Here is a 5,907-nt window from a genome sequence, read left to right as displayed (position 1 = left end):
GGTGAAAAAGAGATCTTGCAACTGAGGGTAGGATCGGAGTCTGGATGCCCTGGAATGTGAATACCCCATTTGCAAACTGACTCTGTGCAAAGCTCCTAGAAGGACCCGTGATCTCCAGCCTTCTTTGCGTAGGATTCATATCCATTCTTGGATGGACTTTGTTATCTGTTGCAGGACAGATCTCATTTTCATGGAAAAACAAATCACAATAGTTGCACTTACCAATAAGGTTCTCAAAGAAGAAAGCAATCTCTTCCTCAACTCCTGGGGCCAACTTCACACGCTTCTTCAGAAAGAAGGGTTTGGATAGGGCATGTGAAACCCTAACCCTAATATTTCCCATAGTGTCAAACAGCTTCTCATCCAATTCGATAAACTTGCCAGCAATGGCAGCAATGTCTTTGATGGTGTCCTTGTTTTCAAAGAGTGGTGGTATATTAGTAATACGCACCCAGAAGAACAAAGCATCCAAGGCTACCGAGTGTGGCGGTGCAATCCCGTCATATTCCTGTATGACAACCAGAGCTTGATTGAAGCGCCAAGGCCCTCCGCGTAACACTTTGTTACGATCTCGTTTGAGATCGAAAGCAATGACGAACCTATTTTCCGGCCTCTCTTGGATTTTAAAATCCTTTTCCAGAACCCACACACGACGAAAGAAACGTCGAAGGTCCTGCAGTGGAGCAGGTTTGGTGGTGAGCGGCCAAGCCAGCAGGTATGCTTGCGATCCTCAACGTGTAGCAGAGTTCGCAGATCGGGAGAGATCAACAACTTCGTTCGTGGCAAGGGCAAGGGATGCCGCGAAGGAGGCCGTCACATCCTCCATGGTTGGGGTAGCAGTAGCGCGATTGTGCCTTGCAGTAGTTTTGGTGTGGGTTTTAGGGTTTCTGGCGTCCATAGCGGCGCTTTGAGTACGATTCAATTTCTCTCTCCACAATTCTTATGAATTTTTTTTAATTAATTATGTCTCCTAAGATTGAAAATAAGTAGGAAACATAAGAGGTGTTGATCGGAGCAAATTTAATCACCTAGGTATTCTAGGTACGTATATATTCGACTATTGTAGGCAGCAAATTAGTCTGTGTTCACTTTTGTACTAACTTTCAGCCTATGTTTTGTTTACTTATTTTGTGTACTATTTGTTCAGTTGAGTTATAAAAAATAAAAATGAGTAAAAAAATCTTCTGGGCCCAACACGGGGTGACTTAATCCAAGTCTACGGTTCAATATATATCAGTAGAAAATAATACTTCAATTCAGGGTTAATTCGATAATTCTATTCATCCCACAATGAGGATATATATACAAGTACAAAAGAGTAGTCTAACTCTAATAGGAAACAATCTTTCCATAATCACAAGATATCCTAATTAAATAAGAATCCTAATTTCATGCAAATTTTCAACGATTCTACACTCCCCCTCAAGTTGGTGCATAAATGTCTATCATGCCCAACTTGTCAACCGAGTTGTCGAATATCTTCCTGGACACTCCTTTAGTAAGAACATCAGCTAATTGCTCATCTGAGTTTACCAATGGAAGGCGAATAACCTTTCTGTCAAGATTTTCTTTAATAAAAAGACGGTCAACCTCCACATGCTTTGTTCTATCATGCTGAACTGGATCATGTGCAATCTCAATGGTAGCTGTATTATCACAATGCAAATCCATAGGCCTTTTAAGATTGTAACCTAGGTCTTTTAGGACATTACAGATTCACAACATTTCACAGACTCCATGTGCCATACCTCGAAATTCAGCTTCTGCACTTGATCTGGCAACGACTTTCTGCCTTTTGCTACGCCAAGTGACAAGGTTCCCTCCAACAAAAGTGAAGTACCTAGATGTAGAACGCCTGTCAATTTTATCACCAGCCCAATCTGCATATGTGTACCCAACAACTTCCAATTCATCTTTTTTCTCAAATAGTAACCCTGTACCTGGTGCCATCTTCAAGTACCTCAAAATACGAAAGACTGCATCCATATGCTCTTCACTAGGACAATGCATAAATTGGCTAACAACACTCACAGCATAAGCAATATCAGGTCTAGTATGTGAAAGATAAATCAACCTTCCTACAAGACGTTGATACCTCCCTTTATCAGTTGGAACTTGATTAGGATAAATAGCAAGTTTATGATTCATCTCAATGGGTGTCTAGATTGGTCTGCAGTCCAACATCCCCGTTACAGCAAGTAAATCACGGACATACTTCCTCTGTGAAAGTGAAATCCTCTTCTTAGATATTGCAACTTCAATACCCAGAAAATACTTCAGTTGTCCCAGATCCTTTATTTCAAACTCCTTTGACATTTACTTTTGCAATTCATTCATCTCTTTCGGATCATCCCCTGTAACAATCATATCATCAACATACACAATAAGAGCTATAATATTACCATTCTTGCGTTTGTTAAACAAGGTATGGTCAGAATTGCTCTGTCTGTATCCAAAGACTCTCATGGACTTTGAAAATCTTCCAAACCAAGCTCTTGGAGACTGCTTCAGGCTATACAAAGACTTCTTCAATTTACACACATTGCCAACGTCACTTGGGTAATTCTTAACACCTGGGGGCACGTCGATGTACACTTCTTCCTCCAAATTCCCATTAAGAAACGCATTCTTCACATCAAATAGGGCAAGGGCCAATCTTTGTTTGCTGCAAATGAGATTAGAATCCGGACAGTATTGATTTTTGCCACAGGTGCAAAAGTCTCCTCTTAATCAATCCCATAGCGTTGTGTATATCCCTTGGCAACCAACCTTGCCTTATATCTATCAATAGTTCCATCGACATTAAGTTTCACAGTAAACACCCAACGACATCCTACAGTCTGCTTTCCAACTGGCATAGGTACTAGCTCCCGTGTTGCATTCTTCTGAAGAGCTTCCAATTCTTCATTCATCGCCTTTGTCCATTTTGGATCCGTCAATGCATCCTGCATGTTACTAGGAATAGATACAATAGATAATTGATCAACAACAAGTGCATGTGACCCAAAAATCCTATGGTTAGACATAAAGTTAGCTATAGGGTATTTAGCTTTGACTTTGATATATGGTTCATATTGTTTCTTAGAAATTCCCTTGATAACCCTTTGTGATTTCTAGCTAGGTTCGACACTTTCTAACCTAGAAGACTCATTAAAGTTTAAGGGTACATGAGATCGATCATTTTGAGCGGGATTTTCAGTTGGTGATGTAGAAGGGGGAATATCTTGTGTGTGAGCTTCAGATACATCTTGATTTTGATCCAAATTATCCACAAAAGTCATCTCAGGAAACGATCGATCGCTAGGGACCAAATGATCAATCGTTTGGCTACTGGAAATTTCTGCCTCAGGAAGCGAATGATCGCTGGGCTGAACGATCGATCGTTTTGTCCACTGGAAGCTTCTATCTCTCGAAATGATCGATCGTCAGGTTCAAATGATTGATCGTTTTTGGCTGTTTCAGAATTTCTACCTTCAAATCGTTTCTCCAAAATTTTCAAGTCTTCAAAGACATCAAAATCAACAATAGAACGAGGATTCCCTTCACAACCTTTCTCTCCCTGAAGGGAAGACTGAGAAGTTCCTCTTGAGTAATATGGCTCAGATTCACAGAATGAGACATCAAGAGATATATGTACTGTGTTGGTGAGCAGATCAAAACATCTTTAGTCCTTCTGAAACTCTACATTACCCACAAAAATACACTTCTTTGCACGAGGATCAAGCTTGCTCCCTTGTGGCTTTGGTATATGGACATAAGCTGTGCACCCAAACACTCGAGGCTCCAAATTAGGCATAGAAGGGATGGTCAAACGTGTATGAAGCTGCTGATGAGGATTCTGAAACTCAATTACCGGTGAAGGAGTACGGTTGATGAGATATGCTGTTGATTTCACTGCTTCTCCTCAATAGGACCGAGGTACATTCATGCCAAACAAGGAAGCACGAACAACTTCCACCAACTGCCTGTTCTTCCGTTCTACTAAACCATTCTATTGAGGAGTATAAGAATTGGAGGTTTGATGATGAATTCCATGTGATCAGCAAAACTCAATCGTAAGGCCATTCACAAACTCTCCACCATTGTCAGACTGAAACACTCTGATGGATTGTTGATACTGAGTTGCCACCATTTTGTGAAATTCAGTAAACATCTCAAATACATCACTCTTATTCTTCATTAATGACACCCATGTCATGCGAGTGCAATCATCAATAAACGTTACATAATACTGAGCTCCAGAAAGAGAACGAATTTTCGCAAGACCCCAAACATCGGAGTGAATTTTCATATAAGGAACATGATTTTTATTAAGACTTGGTGAATATGAAATATGGTGGCTCTTGGCCAGTTCATAAATTCACAATGGAAATCCAAATCACTGACAATCGAAAACGAATGAGGTTGTAGCTTCTTAAGATAATTAAAAGATAGATGACCTAAATGGCAATGCCATAACCATACAGCTTTCTTTGCATTCTCTACCCCATTGATCTGATTAGCTTGCCCCAAAAGATGCTTTTGTTTCTCTCTGATCTCTGTCAGATCCAGGTAGTACAATTTCCCTCTTCTAACACCATAACCATGAATCCACCGAGTTAGAATGTCTTGAAATACATAGAAAGACAGATAGAAGGTCACAATACATGGCGGGTTTAGCCTTCAATCTGGTCAGATAACCAACCTTCCCTCGTGCTCCAATGCGCATCCGCATGAGAGGAGCCCATATGGTGTATCTAGATTCATTCAAGACAACACTTGTTGGGAACACAGAGTTGTCTTGTTGGGTGGTGTAGTGGTGATGGATGACTTGTGAGGATGGCACCATTGCCTTCTCGAGATTTGACTGTTCGCCTTCAATTATAGGTTCAGCCATTGAGGAATTCAGGATTTTTGTAGGATTGGGTTTTCTAGGGTTTCAAAATGGATATGATTTTTTTTTGAAAAAAGGTAGGGTGATGGTGGTTTAAAATTCAGGGATGGTTTGATTTCAATAGTGGTGGTACGCAGCGGTTTGTGGTGTTCTTTGAGATTCAGGATCCAAAGGATTGAACCTGCTCTGATACCAAGTAGAAAAGAATACTTCAATTCAGGGTTAATTCGATAATTCTATTCATCCCACAATGAGGGTATATATACAAGTACAAAGGAGTAGTCTAACTCTAAAAGGAAACAATCTTTCCATAATCACATGATATCCTAATTAAATAAGAATTATAATTACATACAGATTTACAGCAATTTATAATATCAACTAGATCTTAGTGCTAATTGTATTTCTTATTGTTAGTTAGACAGAGGTTTCAAATGTGAATTTCTTATATATCTAACATTAAAAGTTTGATAGAAACAATTGAAAGTTTGAAACCTAATTTGTACATTAAGTTGGTCTTCACATTGTCTTCACCTAATTTGTACATTTTTGTACATTAACTCATTAACTATAAGAGAAACAACGGGCAATGAGCGGCTAAGGACAAGTCAACCAATCCGTAGGCTCCATATACTTGAGCAATTGACTGATCAATTCTTGGTCACCTAACGACCAATTTGTCGTCTCCAATGCAACTCAAAAGCAAGCAAAAAAAATCATTTAAGTGTAAAAGTTTGCATGGAAGAGGACTTGATTCCTTCGAACGTCCATCGTCCAATTAAAGAGATAGCTTACTATAATGAATTTAAAATTGGGACTTGGAAGATTAGCTTTTTCCAACAAAAGAAAGAGTACTTTTTATTGTTTTTTTTTTTTTTCAGATTTATTTTCATTAGGTGAGAATTCGAAATTCTATCAAAATTTCTGATTTTTTTTCTTTGAGAAATCTTACCCTATAGTATGTGTTAATGAATTGTTATATTAAATAATTTACAATTAATATCATTAAGTTGTAAATTAATTAATAAATCAAA

The sequence above is a fragment of the Rosa chinensis genome, chromosome 4 (genome assembly GCF_002994745.2).
Source record: "Rosa chinensis cultivar Old Blush chromosome 4, RchiOBHm-V2, whole genome shotgun sequence".
Taxonomy (NCBI): Eukaryota; Viridiplantae; Streptophyta; class Magnoliopsida; order Rosales; family Rosaceae; genus Rosa; species Rosa chinensis.
This window is presented reverse-complemented; position numbering follows the sequence as displayed.